A 27,395-nucleotide genomic window follows, 5' to 3' on the forward strand; every position below is an offset into this window, starting at 1 on the left:
GTAATTAAAATATATGCTATTACTATTGGCTGCATATAATGAATTGGTGGTTGACATTTGGCTTATTTCTATATTAGCTACCGTTTCCATGAATACAACAATTTTAAACGTTTCCTTTCCACATTTTATGCCATGACCGTTCCCTAGCTGAATGGAAATACAATGTGTGTTACGGCTTTAGCCCTCATAGCATAGAAGTCTTCTGGGTATTGCTGTGTTTATTGCAGTTAATAGATATTAATTATGCTATAAATGTGTGAAGGTCACATCAAGGCAGCAACATGTGAATGGCAACATGACTGCATTTCTTGTCATTACTACCATGAAGTCTGTGATGATCTGCAACCATAGATTTATAGAACAAAATGGAGAAAGCCACATGCGTGCCCACCTCTCCATTCATTCTCCATTCAATGTGCTAGTCTAAATGTTGGTCTTAGTAGGTTAGAGAGGATTCAGGGTATACCAATCCTTGAGATATTGAAGTGTATCAGAGGTGAGATTTGCACATATCAGACATTTATAGCATATCTTGTCATTAATGTCTGAGATGGGAATAGCACTTTGATGTATATTATTATATTTGGAAAAGCTTAAGTATCATATTTTTCCATCGGCATGTGGTGTCCAATTCTTGAGATATTTGCGGATCCCACACATGACATTTGCATCGATCAGATATTTATGGCAAATCTTGTTGTCATTCTATAAATATCTGATATGGGAATAGCAGTTTAAAGGGATTCTATCATTAGAATCCCTTTTTGAACCAAGTACACATCAGAATAGCTTTAAGAAAGGCTATTCTTCTCTTACCTTTCTTTTCCTGATCTGCACCACCATTCCTGAGAAATATATTCTTTCTTCCTTAAGTAAATGAGTTTTCCAACAGAATAGAGGGCATTCCCCTGCGCTCAAACAGCACTGGGGCATCCCATGTGCTGTCCGAAAACTCTCCAGGGACGCCTCTGTCTTCTTCTCTGAACCACCTCTTCGCCGGGTCATCGGCCACATCTTCAGCCAAAAGCGCTGACTGCGAATGTCCGTCAGCCATTTTCCTGTGGGCAAGCTGGCACTCGTGTAAGAGGCCACAGGAAACTAGCCGACGGACATTCGCAGTCAGTGCTTTTGGCTGAAGATGCGGCCGATGACCCAGCGAAGAGGCAGACCAGAGAAGAAGACAGAGGCATCGCTGGAGAGTTTTTTGAAAGCACAGGGGACTCCCACTGTGCTGTCTGAAAACTCATTTTCATATGGAAGAAAGAAGAAATTCCTCAGGAACGGCGGTGCGGATCAGAAACAGAAAGGTAAGAGAAGAATAGTCTTTCTTAAGGATATTCCTACGTTACTTAGTTAAAAAGGGATTCTATTGATAGAATCCTTTAATGTATATTATATACTGTAGTTTATCTTAAGTAGCAGAATTGTTACATTTAATGAATGATGCAGTAAAAGGAATAGTAATTTCCATTTGCTGTTACTACAAAATAACCTTCTTATAAATTCTGTTTTGTATTAGGTGACTTTGAGGAGTTTCTGAGAATGTACAATCAGAAGTCATCCTAGTTTTGATGTTGCACAAAGACAAGCAGAATGGGAGAGATTCAGGAGTTTTCTAATATTGTAAATGGTTTAATGTGTGTTTGCATAGATTGGTTTACAAACAATGATTAGACGCCATAATCAATCAGTTCCATTTCACTGTGGTGGTAATTTCAACAGGCCATGTCTTGTAATACTTCAGTGCCAAAGGGAGCTACAGTAAATAGCTATGTAATGGCTTCAATGTCCGTTTGGCACTAAAGTAGTTAGCACCAACATGTCAGCTTCCTTGTGACAGTCCACATTTACATATGATTAATTAACCCTCTACTGCCAGGAAGAGCGTTTATTCTGCCATAACAAAGAAATCGGAAATACTAAGAAGCAGTGTGTTTCTATAGAAACTTTTAATATGGCAAGTAGTTGATTTTAACTTTACGAAGAATTTATTTGTATTTGTAAGAGGTTTAATGTTTGTAAATGAAACACATAATGTATCTACATTTTATTGTTGTTTTACTTTTTTATTGGTTTTTGAAGGAATTTTTCATTTTGTTCATTACGTTCTCTATAATTTAGCATATATATTCTATACTTTGGGTCAAAGGTACACATACTGTACCAAAGAGACAGATCATGCAGCTGGTATGGGACCCTTGAAGTAAACAGGCCCATTGCTTGTTCTTTCTGTTTCCTTTGCAAAAACTTTCCCAGGTTGCGGTCACACTAGCGTTGTGTGACTGTTCAGGTGACTCTGTTCCTCATTCCACTTAAAATATGTTGATAGAAAAGTCTTGCAGGCAGGACTTTTCTCTCCATTGATTTTTGGCCAGAGCTGAAATCTGATGGACCGCATTATAATTAGAGATTAGCGAACAGTAAAATGTTCGAGGTTCGATATTCGTTTCGAGTAGCCCCTCAGTATTCGACTACTCGAATCAAATATCGAACCCTATTATAGTCTATGGGGGGAAAATGGTCATTTCAGGGGTAGGCAACGTTCGATCAAATTAAACTTACCAAGTCCACGAGTGAGGGTCGGACTGGATCCTCCGAGAAGTCTTCTCCTTGCAGTGTCCCCGCGGCGTCTTCCGGCTCTTCATTCACTCTGCTAGGCATCGGGCCTGGGCAGAGCCAACTGCGCATGCCCGCACTACAAGCGGACATGCGCAGTCGGCTCTGCCCAAGCCCGATGCCTGGCAGAGTGAATGAAGAGCCGGAAGACGCCGCGGGGAAGCTGCACGGAGAAGACTTCTAAAGGTAGGAGAAGAACCAGCGTTGATTGGCTGACTGTATAGCATTCGGCCAATCAATGCTGGTTCTGCATTAAACTTTTACATTCGAATAGCGAGTGGTACTCAATCAAGTACAAGTATTTCGAATAACGTAGTATTTGATCGAATACCTACTCGATCGAGTACTTCTCGCTCATCTCTAATTATAATCTATGGGGTTTGCGGGTTTCCCCGGGTAACTGCTTTTTAACTGGAGAAGGTTTCTATTTTTTGGTCCCCAAGGAGACCTAAAGAATGGATACCTCAACGCTGGTGTGAACCTAATGTCACAGTGCTGCTGATAATAAAATCATCCACAACGGTATCCTTAGGCTAAGGCCCCACAGGACGACTCGCAGCTATAAAGTGCTGCGGGAAAAACCACTGCATGAGCGCATCCCAGTTCTTCCCAAACTGCTTTAAACAGAATGTTCACTGAGTTTTTCTCTGCAGACTTTCTGTTACAATTATATCTACGGGGAAGCCAACAGGCGTTTCATGACTGCGCCACAGTTTTTACCACAAAGTGGGCATGGGATTCGCAAGAATCCCATCCACTTTGCAGTTACTATAAAATGCTGTGATATTTTCCGCTGTGTTTCCACCGCGGGCAAATCAAAACATTTCCAACCCGTGGGACCTCGGCCAGTTTTCCATGGCTCCTGTGTGGTCAGCAGTTTTTTTTTTAATTCAGGTAAACTTTATTGAACAGTTTTTACATTTTACAGAGAATTATAGCACAAGTCTCTCGTAACAATATCAGCAATGAACAGGCAAAAAGAATGTATAAATGGCAAACAGTTGCAAGGGTGAACACTAATCAGGCTAAGAATGGATTCATCTGGTAGGCGAATTGGATAACAGATCGAAATCTAGAGTATATAAGGGGTATAAAAAGATGAACTAGTAAAGGGAGGCAAATCTCGCGATCTGCAATGATTGCGAGATGTAGGACGTGAGACAGAGGAGTACGCTTAATTATCACGTTCTCCTTCTCTCACCCTCTCCCTGAGTCCAGTGGCAGGGTTGGGTTAGGGGGAAGGGGGGGGGGTTGGTGAGGGGGAGACACAAAAAGGGGGGGGGTAAGACAAGGGGGGCGGAGGAAAGGGTAATGAAGGAGATGGGGGGAGAGTTAGCAAGTGGGGGGTAGTGCGGTTGAGGGTAGCGTAAGTGAAGTCATGGGGAATAAAAGATCAGACATAGGATTATCAAGTAAGAAGCATCTAGTAAGGAAAGAGTGACAGGGGTAAGGAATTGAGGAGTGTCTCAAGAACAAGGAAGCGAAGGAAAGCAGGGGGAGGGGAATAGGCAGGAGTATTAGCACCTCGAATATTGCAGGAAGGGTCTCCAGATTTTTTGGAAAGAGTCGTGCCTCCTTCAGGATTTGCTTAATAATTCCTCAAAGCGGGCGATCTCATGTATTTTTTCCCACCAGAGTGAAATTGGTGGAGAGGAAGGTTGAAGCCAATATCTAGGTATAAGCGTCTTTGCCGCTGTGAGAAGATGTGAGCCTAGAACGTGGGTTTGTGGCTGAAAAGAGGGTGATGGAAGTGAGAGAAAAATAATTTCAGGAGAGATAGTCAGTTTGGATCTTGTAATGCGTCGAATATGCAGTTATATCGTCTCCCAGAAGTCTCTAATTACTGGGCAGGTCCACCACAGGTGGAGGTATGTGCCCTGAGCGGACTCGCAACGCCAGCATTTGTCGGTGTCGGAAAGGCGCTTGTTGTGGAGCCAGTCGGGAGTGCAGTACCAGCGGGTGAGAAGTTTGTAGTGAGATTCCTGAATTCTAATGCATGGTGAGGGGCCATGAGATTGGCGTAGTACAGTTTTAATCTCCTCCTCAGTGAGAGACAGGTGAAGATCCATTTCCCAGCTCGAGATGAATGCCGGTTTGGAGAATTTGGGAGGGTGGATGTGTTTATGCAGGAGGGCAGAGGTCTTTCTCAGGAGTCCGGTCTTGGATACCAGTGTCTTTTCAAAGAGAGTGAGAGAGGTACGTAAAGGGGATAAGGCATTAAACTTGTCTATGTGGAACTTGAGAGTTCGAAGGTGTAGAAAGGAGAGCTTTCTAGACGGGAGCAGTAGAACGCATTTCTCCCAGGACAGTAGGCCGTCTGGAGAGGCAATATCCAATAATGTGACATTCATCAAAGATCGCCAGGGGTCGTCGTCGATCGGCGAGGGAAACAGTTGAAGGCAAGGTAAGAGTCCAACTGGAAGTAGCGGAGACGGGGACGGTGCGAGGGAGGGTGCCAGGGATCTCCAAATCTCTAGAGCGCCACGGAGTAGAAACGGAGAGGTGAACGAGGTTGATATGCGCGAGGGTGGGAGCCAAAGTGCTGACAGTGTACGAGCATCTCTTTCATATGTTGTGGGTCGGATAGGAGGTAAGGGTCGACCACCATCGCAGTTGAGTGGCGGCATAGTAGCGTGATATGTCTGGTAGTCCTATACCACCTTCAGCTTTTGGTTTGACCAGTAGGGCCCATGAGAGCCTTGGGGGTTTATTTCTCCAAATAAATCGCGAGAAGAGTTGTCGGAGCTTAACAAAAAATATTTTAGGAAGGAAAATAGGAAGCATGTTCAATTTATATAGGATTTTAGGGACTAGGTAGGTCTGAATGAGGTTTTTGCGGCCAAACCAGGATAATGGGAGGGAGGAGTATGTGTCCAGGTCCTTTCGGAGATCTCGGAGCAACGGCGCGAAGTTCAAGTTGTAAAGGTCTGCCAGGTTTGGGGCCAGGTGAATTCCAAGGTACTTAAGGGATGTGTCAGCCCATTGATAGGGGGTTGAAGTCTGCAGGGTGGCCTTAAGAGATGGTGGCAAGTAGATAGACAGGATCTCAGATTTTGATAAATTTGCCTTGTATTTGGAGATAGTACCATATGCAGTGAGGATGTTCGTAATGGCTTGAAGGCCAGTAAGGGGGTTGGATATAATGAAAAGTATGTCGTCCGCAAATGCTGTTGTCTTAAAGGTTCGGCCTCTAATGGAGACGCCTTGTACGAGGTCAGACTGGCGAACGGCCTGCAGGAGCGTTTCTAAAACCAAAATGAAGAGGGAGGGGGAAGGGGGGCATCCCTGATGGGTACCATTAGAGATAGTGAATGGGCTAGACAGGGTACCATTGATTCGTATTCTTGCATGGGGGTGGGCACAGAGCGTAAATATGGCAGCTATAAAGGGGGGTGGGAAGCCAAACTTGAGTAGCGTTGAGCGCATGAAGTCCCAATCAACCCTATCGAACGCTTTTTCCGCGTCCACTCCTAGTAGTATCAAGGGTTCTTTAAGGGTGGTTGCTCGTTGTATTAATGGTAGAAGAATCGCTGTGTTATCTCTGCCTTCCCTACCATGAACAAATCCGGCCTGCTCGTCATGGATCAAGTGTGGGAGAAGGGGCCGGAGGCGAAGGGCTAGTAGTTTGGCCCAGACTTTAAGGTCTACGTTAAGTAAAGATATCGGGCGATAGCTTCCACATTGGGTTGGATCTTTGCCCTCTTTTGGGATAAGAGTTATATACGCTTCCTGGGATTGGCTAGGGAGGGACCCTCCAAGAAGGAGTGTGTTACACATTCGGACAAGGTGCGGTGAGAGAATATTAAGGAATTTTTTTATAGTACTGTAGGGGGAAGCCGTCTGGGCCAGGGCTTTTGCCTAGGGGAAAGCTGTGTACGACTGAGTTTAACTCACTGGCCGTAACAGGGGCTAATAAGGCAGTAGTGTCAGTGGGGGATAGGGTAGGGAGGTTAAGTGAGTTCAGAAATTCAGTGGTGAGGCGTGCTCTATCAGTTTCAGGGCAGTCAGAGGGGGAGTTTTTTAAGTTATACAAATCGGCATAAAACTGCACAAATGCTGCGGCAATATCCTGAGTGGAGGTAACTAAAGCTCCAGTGCGCGATTTAACAGAGGAGATGAAAGATTTCGATTTCGCTTTCTGTGTGGTCAGCAGTTTTGTAGGGTTAAAACTACTGACAGACTCTCTTTAAAACTTAACAGTTTCATATCAATTAGGTGTCCACTGTATTTATGAGAAACGTGCCCTCCATCTTCCTCAGAGTTGTATGAAGCCCACTTTGCTAGATACACTAGTATTGAGATGTCCATCAGTCAGAAGTGAAGATGATGGGAGATGTAGGGCAAGCTCTATGACCATGAATAAGGAGGATCGCAAATGTCCAGTGAAGAGGACAGGTCACACTAGGTTTACACTATTGTTCAGGTTTCTGTTCTTCGGGTTACACATGAAAACACGCGCACTATAATGGGCTCTGCAGGTTGCTGCCCAGTTTCTGCCGAAAATTGAGAAAATTTTTCCTTACAGGACTTTTCTCTCTACCGATTTTAAGCATAATGGGAGACAGACTTTCGTACGGAGACTCAAATGCGAGTGTGAACCTATCATAAAGGATTTATACATTGTAATACAGATAGCAGATCATAAACATTGACTTTGTTAGAGATCCACTTGCAGTGAAATCTCCTTTACAATTATGCTAAAGCCTTTGTATTTGCTTTTACCTGGGTACAGTACATTTTCTATATTCTTTTTTTATCCAAGGTCATAATTATAAAAAAAGATGTATATGCATGCAGTATTTGGCTAGTTACTAGAGGAAGAAAGAAGATTTTAATGTAATATTTGTCATCAATGTGTTTCTATACTGCTGCAGTGAATATCCTAGTTACAAAGAAGGAACACAAGAGGGTGCACTTGATATGAATCCTCAAATAAGAATATCAAAGGATATAGCCATCTGTGCTTGTCTTAGCTAAACAGGAAGAGATGCTTACAATAGGGAGAAATAAATGTATGGTGTTTTAAAGGGAATTCATTAACATTTTCACTGCCAAGGATTTTTGCCAATCACTGATTCTCAGAAAACTCAGCAACTTTCTATCTGGTCAAGTTTTTAGGTAGTACAAAGAGAATTGTACCATTAAAGGGAGTCTGTCAGCATTAAATTGGTTATAAACGTAATCACAGTGCCTTGTAGAGGTGATTCTACAGTTTCTAAATATATCTTTGTTATTCAGCTTTAGAGCCCCATTTTCATGTAAATTGTCATTTTTATTCGTATGCAAATGAGTGGAAAACTCATTTGTTTGTGAATCTAGAGCTAAGAGCAAAGACCAGCTAAGTCAAGACACCCCAATGCACTTTTACCCTCATTTGAAAAACTGTGAAATATACAAAAATGGGGCTCCAAAGCTGAATTACAGAAGCATATTTGCAGACTGCAGAATAACATCTACACGGTATTTGATAAGGTTTATAATCCATTTACTGCTGATAAACTCCCTTTAACATTTTAGATTTTTGGTTTCCTGCATAAGGCCTTTGTAAGCTACAGCTAAACTTAAAATCAAATGACTAGAGTTTGGGAAGAGCCGAGGAACAGGGTATATTCATGTACAGTATAAGTGATAATGGTCATTGTACTGCCATTTTCACAAAAAAAGAAAATTACAGCAAAAAAATATAATATACGACTGCACTGTATGAATACATCAGTATTAAATCCAGATACTAAATAGTAATGGCAGTATCTTTGAATGAAATAATAAAATCAGTACACGTACTCAAAGGGAGTCTGGAGCCATGAAACGTGACATTAACCAGGCACAGTACATTGTAAGGAACATGATACTGAGCACCGTCATACCTTTAGTCCAATAGATGCACCATTTACATGAAAAAGGCTGGTTTTTTGGAGGTACATTTCTAAGCATGTCGTATTTTGGATCTGTACAATGCATTTCTAATATGGCTTCATGTATATATCTTATGGTGTTCTAATTGGGACCTAAAACACCCTCCACGACTAGTAAAACAAGAATTATCTTCCTGTTTCATTAAACCTGCCCCTATTATAGTCTATAGTCTGGCCCAGTGTGGCCGAGAAATATATGCACTTGAGGAAGAGCTTTACATAGCCTGAAACGTGTTGTGCTGCTGTTTTACCAATAAAGGATTCAAGTCTACGTCCTGTCTTTTATGTGCGGAGCAGTGAGCGCAGTTTTCCACATTGAGTTCAAGCTATTAACGTTAACATACAAAGCCATCCACAACCTGTCCCCTCCATATATCTTGGACCTAATCTCCCGCTGCCTGCCCACACGTAACTTCAGATCCTCCAATGAACTCCTACTCCGCTCTGCCCTCATCCGCTCCTCACACAACCGTCTCCAAGATTTCTCCTGTGCATCTCCCATACTCTGGAACTCCCTACCAAGACACATAAGACTGACCCCCACAATCACAGGCTTCAAAAAGGCCCTGAAGACTCACCTATTCAGGAAGGCCCACAACCTCCAATAACACTATCATTGCACTGCCATCTGAACTGTCTCCCCCTCTCCTTCTGTCTCTATCCCCCTTCCCTCATAGATTGTAAGACCTTGCGGGCAGGGCCCTCTAACCCACTGTGCCAGTCGGTCATTGTTAGTATTATTTCTACCTTTATATTTTGTGTATTGTATGTAACCCCCAAATGTAAAGCACCATGGAATTAATGGTGCTAAATAAATAAACAATAATAATAATAATAATAATAATAATAATAATAATAATTCAGCCATGTGGCTCCACTCCGTTATATTACTGTCCAGTTCCTTCTGGCACTAAGTTGTGAACTCCGCTGCCACCATCACTTTTTGGAACTTGAATTGGTGTTATGGCCATCTCACAACACCCGAAGGTGAGAGATGAACTGATTCATTATACTCTACTAATCGAAGAATCTTTATATGCAATATTACCACCACTCTTTGTTCAAACGGATCTGCGCTATAGCTCACTCAGTGTCTTTTGATATTTTTGTCTTTGTGAGCCTATCATAGTCCATGTCACAGTTTCTTATAATGCTGTTGCTGATACTAACAAGGAGACACAATGACCAAAACGTGCAGGCAAAATAAATATCTGATTCTTTTTTCTCCAGGAATAAATGTTACTTTGTTACAATGTTCTTGGAAGAGCTCAAAGACACAGCTCGCACTTTGGGGAATGAAACAGACAAGCTTTCTGTTGCTGTCATGTAGTCATGAATACACGACACGAGCAAATACACTTAACTTTAGTATATAGATGTCTTGTGCCATGTACTAGATTTTTGGTAAATAATTCATCTTAGTGACACAATTCTATTGAGATTTGTTTAAATCTTTTTTGCTTTATAACCTGTGAACTACCTAAGTCCGAAAGCAAGTGAAAAATAATGTCACATGAGTAAAAAATGGGATATCACAGTGTCACTTTGGAATATGGATTGACGGCAGTGTAATATTTAACCACTGGGGTATATCTGGGACCAGCATATTGTTCTATACATCACGTTCAGAATCCGCTCACTGGCAAAACACTGAAAACATAAACAGGGAAAATCAGTTAATTACAAGGAGAAAAAAACTGTCTTTGTGGCCGTGTAATTGAAGTTCAGTAAAATAAATGGAGCCACCAGGGATTCCTTAATGAATGTCTAAATGCTAACAGTAGTGATGCACTTAACCAGCGAAGCTCAGGCTCTCTAACCAAATTAAATAACATCAAATCAGAGTTTCTGGCATTTTTACTAACCAGATTTCTTGGCATTTACACTATTATGTATTTCTCAGTAAATAAATGTAGATTAGTGCTCAAGTGATGCATTGGCAAGCCGGCAGGAAAAAACATGGTTTATTTTATGTGGAAAAACAAATAAATGGCATGGCCCGTACATCTTACACGGAGGTCCTTACACAACTTCATTTTATCCACTTAGAAAAAAAACAGATTAGTCCTGCGCTAACATTTCTCAATGTCACTACTGCTTTATGAATCAGCGCTGTGTAACAGAGTTCTTGAGGTGGATAAAGTTGCTTCGCAAAACAAAGATAGAATATAATCTCAAACTAGATTTTGGAGTAAAAGTAAACATCACATTAACCTCTCGAGATAGTCACCCTTAACCCGTTAATGACCAGGCACGTCTTAGTGTTTTTGCTGTTTTAACAGCCAAAATGTTTTTTGTTTAATTTTTTTTTGTAATTTTTAGAGCTGTCCATTATCATCTTTAAGAGTTTAGTTGCAAATTGATGCTAGTCTTGCGTATTAAAATAATTTCCCCATTGTATTATGTGTTTTGTTATAGTGTATATATAGTCATGAATGGACAGGGCGGTTATAGAAATAGTTTGCATCGACGGGGAATACCATGACTATGTTTGAATATATATTTTTATATGTATGTGCTTTTCTTACATAAAATGTCCTCTATGAGATCATGAAAGACACCCAGAGCTCATTCAAACTTTAACATAATGGAGGCTGAAAATAGCCGCCATCATTGACACTAGTCGTTGCTGATCTGATCTGGGTCTGCAGATGTCTGTCACTGTGTGAGACATATATAAATCACATGACTTCAGACTAAGATCACTGCACAGTTAGGACCTGTACCATCTGCAGTCACATGACAGTGGGTGACCATTATCAGGTTAAGAACCAGGAACCTGTTGTTCTTTTTTGGCACTATGTGTTATTTTTTGCTTTATCAATGACATATTTTTGTTTCTTTTCTGTTGTTATTTTTGATTAATGATAAGTTCGTGTTTAATATATAATACAGTAAAATAGCAGAAGTCCAGGGGACCTGCAGAAAAATGAGAAACAGTCATACTATTTGCCTCACCTTTCCTGGACTTCCAGTGTTCCTCCCTAAATATTTTCTGGTCTCTTTCAGCCTCCTTTGTGACCTCAGTGGCAACTAGTCACCACTGAGGTCTGTGATTGGGCCCCAGAGGTCACTTGCTGCGCATCAACATCATGGCATTTCTTAGTATCTGTCCCTGGAGGGATGCAGTTCTCTTCCTTTTGGAGGAAACCTAATTTACAAAGCTTTACCTAAGGAGCATTGCCAGCAAGACTCATTATGACAACTGGTTAATTCTGTAAGGAAAAAATAGTACCACCTGAGAGCCACTACAAAGCCTTCTTCCCCAGCCATCCAGTACCTTGCTTTACGCTGATAAGAGTCAAGAACCTTAAAGCAGATGGGTGCCTCTCCCTTTTGGATGAAATTTTGACTTGACTTATATGCAAAGTCATGTTTCAAGTCTCTTTAAGGGGATGGATATTACTTTACAGGGTAGCTACCTATAGGTGTCCATAGAGAAACAATTATTTCCCTAATGACAGAGAGCTAATTGATCTCACTTATGTAAAAAATGTCTTTAAAGTTCTTAATATTCTTTGTTCAGTGCTCTAATGTTCGACAGAATGACAGATATGGCACGCCCAACTGGAATCATACAAAAAACTGTTTTATGCTATTTCTACCTATGTTGCCATTAGATATGTGTCAATACCACTTTCTGTATTGGTTCAGATAATCATGTGATAAGACCCAGCACATCAATCACATCTCTGATAGTATGAATTGCCACATCAGGCTTCTATTCATCAAAATATATTTTCAAATAATCCATATGAAAGGTATTAAATTATGGTGTAAGGGAATTGTAATAGGAGCAATTCCCCATTAGCTGCTGGTGAACCCTGGGGGAATGGACACAACAAAACAGTGAGCCCTAAGCTGAACCCACCACTGTCCCTACCTGCTTGCCTCACTGCCCTAGGCGGCAGAGAACAACTGGTTGACAAGCCCTTCCTATATATATATATATATATATATATATATATATATATATATATATATAACAACACAAAATGCAGACAAGACAAACAACAACAAAGGGAGATCAACTAGCCAACAGCAACACAGTACAAAATCATAATCCAAGAGAATAGTCACAAGGGAAGACAAGGGTCAGAGGTCGGTAATATAATAGAAGCAGAATAGAAGCTATCAAGGACAAAGTCAAAATAGCCAGCAAGCCTCTGTGGGCTGATGGCCTGTGTATAGGAAGCCCTGGACCACCCTAGGCTTGATTAGTAGACAGGCTGTCAATCTTACAGGCAAGGCTAGAATTAACTATTTGAAGAACAGAGGAAAACGAGGTGCAGGAGATGGGTGTGGTGGAAATTCAATTACAGAGGAGGGGTAATATTGTTCACATAGTTCAACAAAAAACTCTAAGCAAAGACTCAAACTAAACCCGCCTCCTGCGCCGTAGCGTGCAAGCGGAGGGTGGAGCAGAAACCTGAACAGGTTAGAGACATTGCGTTGGGCTACGAAAGGGAAGAAATCAAACACAAAACAGTCTCCATGGCAAAAAGGTCACACAGACTGAATGACAATATAAGGAAAACATCAATATGCTGGGCAGACTATAAAGCGGGAGAACATTCCTAGGCATCAGTGTCTGTCAGCACAAGAGACAAAGCTAACATACAGTATATAAAATTATTGTATGTCAAGGGTGTCAATAGCTATTAACAATTTGAAAACAAAATGTATATCCCGTTTTCTCAAAAACAGGTTGATTTTGTGATACATTTCTAAAAAATTTTGTATACACACAATATTCATTTAGCAGTGGTTTTGCAACAGTCTATTCATAATGAAATCTATTCATAATGGGATTCTGTGTACCAACATATTATGCATTTTATTGCTATAGTCATGCATGCTCTAAACACTGGTCATGAGAAATGTGTCAGATGATTTTTTTTTTAGTATACTAATCCCATTATGTGTTTGATATATGTAACGTCATCACTAGGAAATTTCAACAGTCTAAAAATAAGTACAAATGAATACAGAGAGACTATTGATGCTGTCCAGACATTTTAAGAAATATCATATAAGACACCAAAGCATATTATTACGAGATGCTTGAAAGGGTATTAAGATGCAAAACATTACAGCTATATAAATAAAAAGGATTTCTGCTCGTGCCTATATTATATCTGTGGTGAACTATTTCTGTCTGGAATCACTTGTGCAGGTTTTCTTTCTAGATATCTATCTATCTTTCTATCTATCTATCTATCTATCTATCTATCTATCTATCTATCTATCTATCTATCTATCTATCTTTATATAGGCATATAGGCAGGCAGTGGGAATGGTTGTGGAGGGAAGATATATCCCAGTAAGATGGCTCCTCTCCACTTGGTGATGGATGGATCCATATCCAGGTTTTGGGGTTTAATTGTAGACCCAGGCCCAAAATGCTATCCCCAGGTTTTGTAACAGCAGCAGTGGGAGCCTTAAACCCTGTCCAAACAGTTGGGTGTGTCTGTCTCATTTTCCTGGTTGCTGCTGCTATTGAGAAGCTGAGGACCCAAAACTCTGTTTCTCTGTTTGAGAACTACAAGAGCCAGCTTGCTGAGTTTATGGATTTTACTGCCTTGGGACTAAAGTAAGCTGTTTGCTTTTTGTTGCCTTATGCTGAGGAAAGCTATTTGTGTTGAACGTTTGTGATCTGCACCTAATAAAACAAGCACCAGTGGAATGCAACTGGGACATTCTACAATCCCTACTATCACAGCCTATCAACTAGACACTTTCCACACTCAATAGTGAAAAGTTGAAAAATACTTGGAAACCTTCTTTCCTCTACAATAGTATGGACAGAAACAAAAAGGTAAAGTTAAAGAAACATTAGCATGCACTCTTTTAAATCAGGTTGCCCATGACAACCACAGATGGCATAGGCAATGGGAAATCCAACAGCCCCCACCCTTAACTGTCATTGTTTATGTATATGTGTGTGTGTGGGCCCTTAACGTGAGCCCTCCCAAATTAAGTTAGAGTCCCTTAAGCTGAGCTACCAGCAAAGATTGAGGCCCTTGAGGTGACTTCAGTCTCTTACCTGCATAGTTTTTGGCCCTTTAAGTTAGTTCAGCCTTGCACCAGCAGAGTTTTTTTTGCCCTTTGGGTGAGTTGAGCCTTGCAGGAGCAGAGTGTTAGCCCCTTTAAAATGGTTAGCCCCTAAAACGGTGGTTCCAGAACCATCACTCTCATTGTGTTGGAGTGATGCAGTGGAGTGAGGGCCCAGACATTGACCTTGATTTTGATTGTGAAATTGATAACATTTTGGCATCAAGTCCTGGGGGTAACTTTTATTTAGAGAATTGGCTGCAGCCACTACTACCGGTAATGGTCCTCTAATATCGGACTCTACATTACCTCTACAGGGTTCTGATCAGGTGTTAATAGTCCAAACAACATGCTCCAGTACTTTAGCTGTAGATCAGAAACCACTTTCCCTTCCGACACCAGATTTAACCAAGCTTCATTATCATCATCATCCTGCTGAGATGGAGCCACTAAAGGAAACCTTGCCTTCAAAGGCATGTCCTGGAGCTGCGACTGAGCCAAATCTAAACAAAGAGTCATTTGGAACTGAACAAAATTCAAAGCGTCAAAAGATTTTAGAGACTGTTGAAAGTAATGGGATCCAGAATGAGGAGTTCATCCCAAGGTTGACAGACCCAACTCCAAATGCTGCAGCACAAGCAACCAGCAGTCAGACTAAGTTTGTCTCTTCTTCAAGTAAGGCACAAGATTCTTTGAAACCAAAACAGGAAAAGCCATTGATTGTCATTGCAGCAGTGCCTAGGCCATCTTTCAGAGCAGTTCATTCAGAGATTGAACTGGAGAAAAATAAGAACATTTACTGTGATTGAGTCTTCATGAACATTAGTGGGCATGGAAAACCTAACGTAGAAGATCCTCATGCTCAGCGCCGCACCTTCCATGAGGCGACCTGAAGCGAGCACTTCAGGCGGCGCTATGTCAGGACCCCAGGGAGGGTGGCATTTTTGATTACCTAAGCCAGTCCAGGACAAGCTGTCCTGGACTGGCTTAGCACCGAGCGGTGGTTTGGGGAGGCCACTGGAGCAGCGCTGCTCCAGCAGCCTCCCCTCACGCTCAGGCAGAGAGCAGGTCCTCTCCGTGCCTGCTCTCTGCCTGCGAACAGTGCTAAGCCCCACCCCCTTCACTAGGCCACACCCCCTTCACTCTGCCCCCCTCCTGGGGGGGGTGGCTTTCTGTAGTTCGCCTTGGGAGGCGAAAGGGGTAGGTTCACCCCTGCTCATGCTGAGCTGGCCTCATTACTGAACAAGATCAACCAGGATAATCAGGGCTGGAAACAGCCATCAGATCTTACCGAAAGGAATCACCCTCGGTTTGGAAAGAAGCCATCTAAACGTTGCACCTTTAATTGAGTAGAGCATTGCACCAGCGGAATGTTAGGCCCTTTGGGTGAGTTGAGCCTTTAACCAGCAGAATATTAGTCCCTTTGGGTGAGTTGAGCCTTTAACCAGCAGAATGTTAGGCCCTTTGGGTGAGTTGAGCCTCTAACCAGCTTAGTTTTTGGCCCTTTGGGTGAACTGAGCCTCTAACCAGCATAGTTTTTGGCCCTTTGGGTGGATTGAGCCTCTAACCAGCATAGTTTTTGGCCCTTTGGGTGGATTGATCCTCTTACCAGCATAGTTTTTGGCCCTTTGGGTGGATTGAGCCTTGTACCAGCATAGTTTATGGCCATTTGGATGGATTGAACCTCTTACCAGCATAGTTTTTGGGTCTTTGGGTGGATTGAGCCTCTAACCAGCATAGTTTTTGGCCCTTTGGGTGGATTGAGCCTCTTACCAGCATAGTTTTTGTCCCTTTGGGTGAACTGAGCCTCTAAACAGCAAAGTTTTTGGCCCTTTGGGTGAATTGAGCCTTGTAGTGGCATAGTTTTTGGTCCTTGGGGTGAGTTGAGCCTTTAACCAGCAGTGTTTTAGGCCCTTTGGGTGAATTGAGCCTTTAACCAGCAGTGTTTTAGTTTTTGGCCCTTGGGGTGACCCCTAAAAAATTATTTTTCAGGCCCTTGGGGTGAGTCATAAAACATTAATGGCGGGGGTTTAACCATTTGTTAACGGTGAAGGTGGTGGTGCTGGAGGCGGAGGACGAGGAACTTGTGTGCAGGCTCAGACACATGGAACTGTGTCTCATCAGTACTGTGGACAGGGCATGCTGGTTGCGGGTCCACAATATCTGCTATCCACCCTAGCATACGTTCCTAGTGCTTGGGCCTTATCAGCACCACACCCTGGACCCTGCTTGATGTTTTGGCACTGCTGGCTGCCCTTCTCCAGTATATAATTGGAGTCGAGCTACTGCGGCCTGGATCCCTAGCTGGATTTCCACGTCCACAAGCATCATGTGATCATGTGTATCTCATTTCGGATATTAGTGACAAAGCAGGGTTCAGTTGTTCTGGAGATCTGGAGTGAAGCTAACGTATCTAATTGTTTGGCATGTGGAACTGTGTGCAGACACGCATGTTTAATCCTGCGGCATGTGGAACTGTGTATAGACGCACCTATGTAATCCTCCGGCATGTGGAACTGTGTGAAGCGTGTATGAATCCTCTGGCATGTGGAATTGTGTGTAGATGCGTGTATCTAATCCTGCAGCATGTGTAACTGTGTGCATTAGCACGTATCCAATCCTCCGGCGTGTGGTATTGTGTGCAGTAACGCGTATGTAATCCTGTGGTGTGTGGAACTGTGCGCAGATGTACGTTTCTAATCCTCTGGCGTGTGGTATTGTGTTAAGACATGTGTATGTAATCCTACGGCTTGTGCTACTGTGTGAAGACGTGCGTATCTAATTCTCCGACGTGTGGTACTATGTGATGATGTGTGTATCTAATCCTCTGGCATTTGGAATGGTGTGCAGATGTGCATATCTAATCCTTTAGCATGTGGAACTGTGTGTAGATGCATGTATCTAATCCTCTGGCGTGTGGTACTTTGTGCAGATGCGCGTATCTAATCTTCTGCCATGTGAAACTGTGTGCAGATGCACGTATCCAATCATTTGGCATGTGGAACTGTGTGTAGATGCACGTATCTAATTCTGTGGTGTGTGTAACTGTGTACATTGGCACATATCGAATCCTACAGCGTGTGGTATTGTGAGCAGTGGCATTCATGTAATCCTGCGGCATGTGGAACTATGTGCAGACACGCGTATCTAATCCTCTGGCATGTGGAATTGTGTGCAGACGCACGTATGTAATCCGACAGCATGTGGTACTGTGTGCAGACGTGCGTATCTAATCCTCTGGTTTGTGGAGCTGTGTGCATATGTGCATATCCAATCCCCCGGCGTGTGGTACTGTGTGCTGACCTGCGTATCTAATCCTCTGGCGTGTGATACTGTGTGCTGACTTGTGTATCTAATCCTCTGGCATGTGGAACTTAGTGCAGACGCACATATCTAATCCTTTGGCATGTGGAACTGTGTGCAGATGCGTGTATCTAGTCCTCTGGCGTGTGATACTGTGTGCTAACCTGTGTATCTAATCCTCTGGCGTGTGGTACTTTGTGCAGACTTGCGTATCTAATCCTCTGGCATGTGGAACTGTGTGTAGATGCACGTTTCTAATCCTGCACCGTGTGTAACTGTGCTTTGTCGCGTATCCAATCCTATGGCATGTGGTATTGTGTGCAATGGCGTGTATATAATCCTGCGGCGTGTGGAACTGTGTGCAGACGTGCGTATCTAATCTTCTGGTTTCTGGTAATTTGTGCAAATGCATGTATCTAATCCTCTGGCATGTGGAACTGTGTGTAGATGCACGTTTCTAATCCTGCAGCGTGTGTAACTGTGCATTGTCGCATATCCAATCCTACGGCATGTGGTATTGTGTGCAATGGCGTGTATATAATCCTGTGGCGTGTGGAACTTTGTGCAGACGTGCGTATCTAATCTTCTGGTTTCTGGTAATTTGTGCAAATGCATGTATCTAATCCTCTGGCATGTGGAACTGTGTGCAGATGCGCGTATCTAATCCTTTGGCATGTGGAACTGTGTGTAGATGCACGTATCTAATCCTACGGCGTGTGCATTGGTGCGTATCCAATCCTACGGCGTGTGGTACTGTGTGCAGTGGTATGTATCTAATCCCTCCGGCTTGTGGTACTGTGTGCAGACGTGCGTATCTAATGCTCTGGCATGATACTTTGTGCTGACCTGTGTATTTAATTCTCCGGCGTGTGGTACTGTGTGCAGATGTGTGTATTTAATCCTCTGTTGTGTGGTATTGTGTTAAGACGTGTGTATGTAATCCTCTGGCTTTTGGTATTGTGTGCAGATGTGCGTATCTAATGCTCTGGCGTGTGATACTGTGTACTGACCTGTGTATTTAATTCTCTGGCATTTGGTACTTTGTTCAGATGTGCGTATCTAATCCTTTGGGTTGTGGAACTGTGTGCAGACACGCATATTTAATCCTCTGGCATGTGGAACTGTGTGCAGACACGCATATTTAATCCTCTGGCGTGTGGAACTGTGTGCAGACACACGTATGTAATCTTTCGGTACGTGGTACTTTGTGCAGCTATGTGTATCTAACTCGTGGCCCCTGGCCTGGGCTCCGGTCCTCCCAAACCCCTGTAGCGCAGCCCCCTCCTCCCATGCGCACCTCCAAACCCTACCCCCGAGGCATCCCTGGTAAGGGGGCCCTGGGCACCCCTCTGGCTCCCTAAACCACTGTTGCGTGACCCCCTGGGCCCCCAAAGTCCTATACCATGGCCCCCGGCACCGAACTTTACAGTCGCCCGTGATTACTCACATAGCCAATCCACTTGCCTAGCCACAGCAAGTGAGGCCGTGTGTCTGCTTCACTCCGCAGCTGTGGGTATGCACCATTGTGTCCGGAGCGCAGGCTGTGCACACCCGAGCGGCTCGTCCTGCACCGCACAGCCAGCCTGCATGCCAGTGTCGTGCCGTAGCGGCGAGCCACCACCATGTTTTATGGCTCGCACTTCGTCCAGCGGGCCGCCCACAGGATGCAGCAGACCTATCGGAGCCCTGCTAAAGCCAGGGATGATGTCATCTTAGGTCCTGCAGGGTAACAGGACCATACGTTCTCTGGTTGTGATGTCGGGGGATGGAGCGGCCTATGAAGTAGCCTATGTTTCCTTACCAGTCACCATACAGGTATGTGTGCAATCTCAGCCAAATCCGTTCAGCGGTTTGGCCGTGATTGAGGAACAAACATCCAAACTCACAAACATCCAAACACACAGATATATACTGTATATTTCTCCATAATACGTTTTCTTATTATTTGGGCTTGTTTTGCCTTTGTGGCATGGTTCACTGTACAGACAGTTCTTGCCATGCTTTCAGGACATAAACTGCAGCAATTTTGTCAAACTGTGTCACGACTGTGTACTCACATTTGATTCTAGTATACTTTGGTATATAGTGGAGTTCATGATCAACTCAATGACTAAAAGGAGCCTGGGTCTTGTGGGTGCAAAACAAGTTCAATTTGCTCCTGTTCCACCATTATGACAGTATGCATGAGGTGTTTGTGCCGATATGCTGTGTTTGGGTTTCACCACAAATGGTGCTGTGCATTATGGCTAAACATCTACACTTTGGTCTGACAAAGTTCATTGTTACAGAAGCTTTGTGGTTTGTGCTTTGCAAACTTAAGCCCTCCTGTCATATTCTTTTTAGAAAAAAGCTATGCCTACCCAATATCAAATACAATATGCCTCTATATAGCATGCAGACTTGCAAAGTATGATAGAAACAGCTTAGGTGAACATGCTGATATAGCACCCACCTACAATCCATGAGAGGGGTGGATGCCTGTGTTTTAAATGAGCACAGATAAAACTTTTACAAGGCGCTGTCACATGGCAATCAAAGAGTCATAGATCCTATTGGTCATGCCCAAACTATAGGACCTACAGCACCTCTATACGTACACCTCAACAGTAACAGCAGCCTGCAAAGATGATAAGACCTAGCTGAATCCTGCCAAAAAGGTGAAATAACCATCAGGCATTCGTCAATATTTTGGTCAAAATATACAAGCTTGCAAACCAACATAAAGGACCCCAAAACTGAGTGGGGTCGATGGTCAATTTCAAATGCATACTGCATATTATGGCTCTGCTTAACCTCCAAATTGTGCCTGTAGAATTGTTATATCTAGCAGAGGGCTATTCTCTCCTAAACCCGCAGGGACGCTATACTATGACAATACCTACTTTTTCAATAATATTTCAATAAATATTTAAGTTAATGTCTATTAGTTTCTTAAATAATAATAAAATGTGAACATTGAGTATTCAATAACAATACCTATTGTTTTAATAGGAACACTAAGTGACTTTTCAGAAACAAAACACCCAGTAGGAAAAGCTATGAAGACAAACTATATTAGCCTGTGTACAAAACAATTTGTTAGAAATAAATGTGACACACATAATCCCCAAATGACAAAAAACACTATTATGTGGTTAATTGGTAAGAAAATTATATCTGTCTATATATTATAAGAAAATCATTTGAAATATCCCCGCAGTCACAGCTCATAATCTTTATTAGGTGTTAATTGATCCACATGGTTAAGATTTAATACCCATTTAACTGTACACATTAAAAATGTCAAACCATTAGCATTAAAGTAAAAGGCTATCATTGTTATGACTTCAGGAAGATCACATTTTTATCATATTATTGAATGGATTGGATCTTTTCTAGGATTTGGATTTATTCACATGTCAGGGTTTTGCATCAATGATCGGAAGACAACACTGGTTAATCAGCAATAATTATATTCTTCTACCCAATGAGACTATTCCCAGTCATACATATGTAATATGTAGTAATACATTTATTAGGGAGGGAGCCTCTGCTAACCCGCATTTAAGGAAAGGAAAATTACTGGTAAGACAATTTTATCTTTTCTTATCATCCTCAGCAGCACAGTACATGGGAGTGCAAAGCAATATAAGAAAAGGCAGGGATTATTGTACAGTTGCCTGTAACACCTGTCTACTGAACTATGAGTCTACTGAACTATGTACCTTGGTACAGCAAGACAACCCCAGAGCCTGCAATTACCTCATTTACCAAGTCCCTGAGTACTGAACATGTCGAAAACGGAACTATTTTTTATGCTCTTGGGTCTTTTCAGACCCCAAAGTATAGTTAGCGGAGGTTATTACACATAACAAACAGTGTTACTCACCTCCCCTGGGCTCTGGCAACAGTCTTTGAGACTGTGGTCTCAGAGAAGTCATGAATTACATCAGAGATTGCTTAGGCCTGTGAATGTGTCTCAGTGCCCACGTGATCCCTAAGACCCAGTCAGAGGCCTCAGCAGTCTCTAAGGTCATTCATGACATTTCTAATACCAGATGAGGCCAGAAGACCAGTGCTGGATTCCAGGGGAAGTGAGTATAATTATTTGCTATGTTTAATCCTGGATAGCTTACAGTTTGTCCCTCTATACTCCTGAACTGTTTTACTGTAACACAGTTTGTTAGGGTACAGTAAAGACTAAATGGTAGGGTAAAGGTATCAGCATCCCGTCATGACTAGACCACAGCAAAAATGTCAGGGGCGGAAAATAAGGAGGAAGTATTAATAATAGTTCCCCTGCTGGCCTTATTATTAATTCCTCCTTATAATATCCCATATAATAGTTCACCCAGCCTTATTGTGAAGTGACAGGACATACCAGTGTTGTTAGTATGTCAGCATTTGGGGCCCCACTTTTAATTTTTCCCAGGGCCGCACATTGCAGAAAAGCATCTGCTTTATCTATGCGTTCACATGCAGTTGCCATTTAAGACAGTTTGTGCAAATCGAACTGCAAAAAGTTTGGATTCCAAATCTGGCTTGTTACGAACCAGTTTACTCATCTCTACTACTGTACTGTCTCTATGAGGCATTTATATCTTGTGAAAAATCAATAAATTCATATTAAGATAAGCCAAAGATATGCCAAAGATTCCAGTTCAGAATAATGTCACAAACGGACCCTCCATGAGGAGGTAAGTTCAAGACTGGACATGGGTAATGCAGTGGACGTGGTGTATCTGGACTTTTCAAAGGCTTTTGATACTGTTCCACATAAATGGTTGGTATGCAAAATGAGAATGTTGGGACTGGGGGAAAACATATGCATTTGGGTTAGCAACTGGCTCACTGATAGGAAACAGAGGGTACTTGTTAATGGTAAATATTCAGACTGGGTCACTATCACCAGTGGGGGCCACAAGGGTCAGTATTAGGTTCTCTCTTGTTTAATATCTTTATTAATGACCTGGTAGAGGGTTTACAAAGCAGGGTGTCCATATTTGCAGATGACACTAAACTTTGTAAGGTAATCAATAATTAGGACGTAATAAAATGTATAACTATGTACTTAATAGTAAATTACTGGGTAAGAATGCCAATGAAAAAGACTTGGAGATTTTGGTGGACAGCAAGCTTACCTTTAGTGACCAGTGCCAGGCAGCTGCTGCCAAGGCAAATAAAATTATGGGATGCATCAAAAGAGGTCTAGATTCTCATGACAAGAGTGTAGTTATGCCTCTATACAAATCACTGGTACGGCCACACTTAGAATATTGTGCGCAATTTTGGGCCCCGATTTTTTAAGAAAGACATAAGTGAACTTGAAAGTGCAAAGACGGGCAACCAAAATGATTAGGGGAATGGGTGGGCTGGAGTACAACGATAGATTAACAAACTTGGGGTTATTCAGTTTAGAGAAAAGATGTCTACGGGGAGATCTAATAACAATGTACAAATACATGAAGGAACAATACAAAGAACTTTCTAAGGATATTTTTACTCCTAGGCCAGTGACAGTGGCAAGATGACATCCTCTACGTCTGGAGGAGAGAAGGTTTCACCAGAAACATAGAAGGGGATTCTTCACAGTAAGAACAGCGAGGCTCTGGAACTCTCTGCCCCAAGAAGTGGTGATGGTGGATTCATTAAACAAGTTCAAAGAGGGCCTGGATGCCTTTCTTGAAGAGAAAAAGATAACGGGTTATGGTCTCTAGATTTTAAGGACACATTGATCCAGGGTTTTATACTGACTGCCAGATTTTTTCCCCTGAAATAAGATAAGATAAGATATTCCTTTAACAGTCCCACAATGGGGAAATTTCAGTGATACAGTTTCATAGATGGTACAGTAGTATATAACAAGAGAGAAAAAACACATACAAGCTCATGGCAGATAGAGAAATCCTAGGAATTATAGCAACTAAAAAAGAAAGGAACACAGACACACTGCAGGATCATTTAGTTCTCTGTGCGGATTGATGTTAATAATACAGCCGAATGTGGTTGGAGGACACAAGGAGGGGGGTCACAGCATGTAGATATAACAGCCCGAAACGTTTTTGCAGAGGTGGGGGACATATGCAGCTATCATGATAACATGTGGCAGTTCCTTTGGTAGGTGGTGAGATCTCATGCTCACAGCTGATAGTTCGGTATCTTGCATCAGCACTATTGTCCATTAACCACAAAAAAATGCCCCAAATGTCCTTCATCACAAGCCCTCCTCCTCCTTCCTTCTTACCACTGTGTTCTACTGCCCAGAGAAGTCTGAAGCCATCCAGGTATACATGGTGCTGCTCTCTTGCCAAGCTTCCATAACTCCTGGGGTAGGTGGGGGATGGTAGGTTCCCAGGCTGTAACAGAGTCCCACGTGTCCACAGTAATAGAAAGAAATACCAGTCAGCTGTAGGCATCTTCACACATCAGCAATAGACTCCAAAAATCATCTCCTTGAAAAGAAGAAGTCCACACATCCATGCAGGTTTCTCCTCCATGCCGCATGTTGAGATATGCTGTCCATGCTTAGCTCCTGGGGGGGATGGTAGCAGGCACATGTGCACAGGACAGAGTCATTGTCCATGCTTTAACAATAGATACAAAAGGAACAAAATACTCCACAGGGTCTTCCATTTGATTTATAGTTGCTAATTCATAGTGCTAGTTTGCTTAGTTACCGGTTTATTGAAGATACAGAGAAAAAGAGTGAAAAAGGAAAGATAGAGATTGCTCCCAGCTTAGAGCACTGCATCAGGCAGCCAGCCACTTAAGGGGGCGGCGCCTATATAGGGCAATTGATATGAGCCTCATAGGGTTTTTTGCCTTCCCCTGGATCAATACTGTAGGGATTGTAGGGTTATAGGTTGGACTTGATGGACTGATGTCTTTATCCAACCTCATCAACTATATATGTAGTATAATCTCACATTGCGGCCTTCCCTCCAGTATAATGTCCCATAGTGGCACTTACATAGTATTTGTATAATGTCCCATACTGATCCCATGCAGTATAAAGTGCTATAGTAGCCCATGCATACTGTATAAAACCCAGTTCACAACTCTGTTTGGTACCGAACACATGAAAGCACACGGACCCCATAGACTATAATGGTGGGCCATATGTTTTCTGCACGGTGTCCACACGACTCATGCGGAGAGAAACGTACTTCAAGCATTACTTTCCTCTCTGCCTGACTCGTTTGGACACTACGCAGAAAACACATGGACCCCATTATAGTCTTTGAGGTCCGTGTGCTTTCATTGCTGATCGCTTTATAATGCATTCGGTATTTCATTCGGGGAGTCCCCAAGCAGAATCCCGAATGCAGATGTGAACCAGGCCTAATCTCCCATAGTGGCCTCATCCGGTATAATTTCCCATAGTGGCCCTTCTACCCAGTATAATTTCTTAGAATAGCCCCTACACTAATAAAATAAATAACTGCACATACATAGAGATAACAATCAGTTTTCATTACAAATTTTCTAAAAAATTTGGGTTGTCTATATTTCGTATGTATTTGGTCTGTGTAGATAGATAGATAGATGTTACTTTCCTGTGCAATATTTTTTGGAGTTAGTAGATATTCACAGGCAATATATAGTGTGTATAAGACTGTTACATTTGGTTGGTGGATTTATTTACTTAGCATGCAGAGGTTTCATTTTATCCCTGCCTCCCTCCTGGTTAACCTGCCCAACACTGTCACCTGTACAGTTGATGGACACTGCTTTCCATTTCCATACAGAGAACGTTTGTGAGCTCTCTCTGCCCCACATATGTGCAGTATAGTTACCTAAACTGTCTGTATTGTGCATTTAGAGGGCAGGGAGCTCTTGCCATGGATATCAGAGCCTGGAAATGGAAGGACATATGTGTCAACTGTGCAGGGAATGGCACTGTGTAGGTTTTTGGTGGAGAGGCAGGAATGGGAACTGAGGCTCTATACTATAGGAGTTGACCTTCTTGAACTTGATGGTTATTTGTATGTTGCAAAAATGCAATGCTTTCTATAAAATGGATTTACTTTGCACATAATGAAAGGTATGAGGTGCTAGAGCACACAGTACAGAATACACTACAAGTTACTGGTTCTGATTCAATTGTGCTGCTGACAGATTTCCTTTAAGCATTTATAAATCTAGTATTGTCCTATAATTAAAAATATACTGTTCCTGGTCTCTGTGATGGCAATATGTTGCCTTTTGTTTCTTGTTACTGATATATTAGACTTGTTCAGTCTGTTGACAAGTAACATTGCATATACATAAAATTCTGCTTCTCTATTGGTAAAATGTAGTAATAAATGTAGTAAAAGCCTAGTGGATCCATTAGACCTTAGACCATTTCCTTATAGCCAGTCTTCAATGTAAGTGACCAATGGGCACTTGATCTTCCTGATACTTTAGTAACATTAGCTTTAGCTCTTCCTAGCTAGATGACTTGTTTTCTAGTTCCAAGTGATCTGATCAGTAATATCAGTTTTCTGTAGTTGACAAAATAAAACACATAAAAGAATCAATGTGACCAAAAGTCGCTGCTAACTGCAAAAATGTTCTGTATGGGCTCTATTCTCCATATTGTGGTATATACCAAAATCTATTATGATAACCTCTTATACAATACAGCAGCAATAAAATATATATTGTATAATATGTATTCTTACCCTAAAATTTTACCCACGGCAAGATTGTTTAAGAAATGTGAAGATGAACAAAACGGAAACCTACACGCATTAAAAAGCAGTTAGCTAAGAATCCACGCATTTCTTTTCTCTCCGAATGATTTGTGCGGACACCAAGTGGAAACCATATGGACCCCATTATAGTCTATGGGGTCCGTGTAGTTTCTTAGCTTACCGCTTTCTAATGTCTATAGGTTTCCATTCAGGGGGTCCCCAAGCGGACTTCCCGAACGTAATCCAAAACACAGATGTGAACCAGCGGTCACACAGCCACCCCCATGATCAATCACTCCATTTTTTAAAAAAAATTTTTTAGAACCCACCCGCTATCTTCTATATATTTTGCAGTGTAATTACATGAAAATTATTTTAGCCATCACATATTAAATATTGCAGTAATTAATCAAATAATTACTTGTAAAGAATAGATGTAATATAATAAATGGCATTTGCTACTGAAATTTGCTTTTCTTGTATCACCTCTGCAACTAACACATTAAAACAATAACAGAGAAATATTTCTCTTAGACATTGGTATTATTGTATGGACATATGTAACTTATTTCATATATAACCCCTTCCATAATAGCCCCTAATTGGTCTCATTTACTCATATGTTTTTGATCTCCGTGAAACAGTAAGGGGGAAGTGAGATGTCAAGCTGTTTATTTCATCACTAATATGTTATCATATAATAAAGAGTTAGCATAACTGAGTCTGTCATGCGTAGTAAGCTGGGGAATGTTATTTCTGGCAGCACCTTTCTCTTTAAAAGAACTTTATCTCTATGGTTTTTGATATATCGTTTTCTAGTTTGCATCTAATAAAACTGCATAGGTTATTC

This window comes from Leptodactylus fuscus, chromosome 4, assembly GCF_031893055.1.
Source record: "Leptodactylus fuscus isolate aLepFus1 chromosome 4, aLepFus1.hap2, whole genome shotgun sequence".
NCBI classification, from domain to species: domain Eukaryota; kingdom Metazoa; phylum Chordata; class Amphibia; order Anura; family Leptodactylidae; genus Leptodactylus; species Leptodactylus fuscus.